The 1,309-nt window shown below is 49.4% G+C and overlaps 1 long non-coding RNA gene across 1 annotated transcript; it reads right to left on the bottom strand.

Annotated features, from left to right (window-relative positions):
* Window positions 1-266: 266 nt before the first annotated feature.
* On the bottom strand, window positions 267-1,008 carry LOC139837561 (uncharacterized). The gene is made up of 2 exons (XR_011754075.1): window positions 779-1,008; window positions 267-659 (listed from the first exon to the last, which is right to left on the bottom strand). It is a non-coding gene; the product is annotated as an uncharacterized lncRNA (long non-coding RNA).
* Between the last annotated feature and the right edge of the window lie 301 nt (window positions 1,009-1,309).

Raw genomic sequence — 1,309 nt, 5'->3', positions numbered from 1 at the left:
GCAGAATATTATGTTGTATTGATCTAGTTAACTACATTAAGCTTCTTGGGCTGTTTATATAGTAGAGAAAACTTGAAGGCTAAGAAAGGTAGTAGAGATAGATCTAGATTACAATTTTAAACTACCAAATATATCTAAACTTAATATACTCTACCAGTATTCAGTGTGCCCACGGTAACCATCAAACATGACATACAATGCAAATACAGAATTATTACTTACAAGAGACATTGCAGACAGTTTGAAGCAAAGAAGCACAACCTAGAGAAGAATTGGGCAAACCAAGCAGGCCCTAGATATTCAACGAATATAGTGTAAACAGAGAACCAAAGCCACTCAGTACTGTACTAAGCAACAGAGCACGTGAGTGATGGGATCGTATCAATAGGTTCTCAACGCAGTGGTCTCACGCTCAATCAAACAACTGAACGAAGCGAGGAGCAGAAGTAAAACGACAGACTAGACAATAAAGGTTAGGATATCGGTATACACGAAGATCTTGTCGGGCTAAGGAGGGAGGTTGTCGCTCGACTGCATCTCGATTCCGCTCAGTTCCACACGCTGGCGTTGCCGTTTGGCCTCCTTGCCATCGGAGTCACCAGCAAAACGACGCCTTTGGACCGTCGAGTCACTCTGCGAATCGACGGGGCTCTTGATGCCTGCATATTCATGAGTATTAAGCAATGAGAAACGATGTCGGAAAAAGAGATTATCTTGATCGTTAGTTCATAGAAGCAACGAGTTCTCGGGGATGAGATCATGTATGTAGACTACGTACTGTGGGGATTGCCGCTGAGGAGCTGGAGGGCGGCGGCGGCTTTCCTCTGCCTTAGCCAAGATCTTCATGATCTCACTCTTGGTGAGGTACGACATCCCCGCCCGTTCCTCTTCCGTGATCAAGTCGTTACAGTCGGACGGTAGGCGGAGGCTATTAGCTTCTGCTTCCATTGACGATGGCGGCGGATTCGACGGTAGGGATCAGTGATTGGACCGGGGAGGATTTAGCGGACGCCTCTTCGGATCGCCGCCACCAACATATATGAGGCAGAAGAGGCACCGTCCAGGCCAGGCCAGGCCGGGCCGGGCCGGGCCAGGCCAGGCCAGGATATGATCGGCCCACCCAAACTTCAACCGACGGCCGCACGCTAGCTTTGTCGTGAAGTCACCGCCGCCGGGCGGGAAAAACCTATACACCGACCAGGTCGGTCGGTACCGGCCACCGCACACCCCGGCGCGGGTATGGGCCTAGCCCAGGTAGGCATTTTTCGTTTTCTTTTTTTCTCTCTTTTCTGTTTCGTTTTTCGTTTTT

The sequence above is a fragment of the Lolium perenne genome, chromosome 3 (assembly GCF_019359855.2).
Source record: "Lolium perenne isolate Kyuss_39 chromosome 3, Kyuss_2.0, whole genome shotgun sequence".
NCBI classification, from domain to species: domain Eukaryota; kingdom Viridiplantae; phylum Streptophyta; class Magnoliopsida; order Poales; family Poaceae; genus Lolium; species Lolium perenne.
The sequence above is the reverse complement of the archived record's forward strand: the minus strand, read 5'-3'. Positions and strand labels throughout refer to the sequence as shown.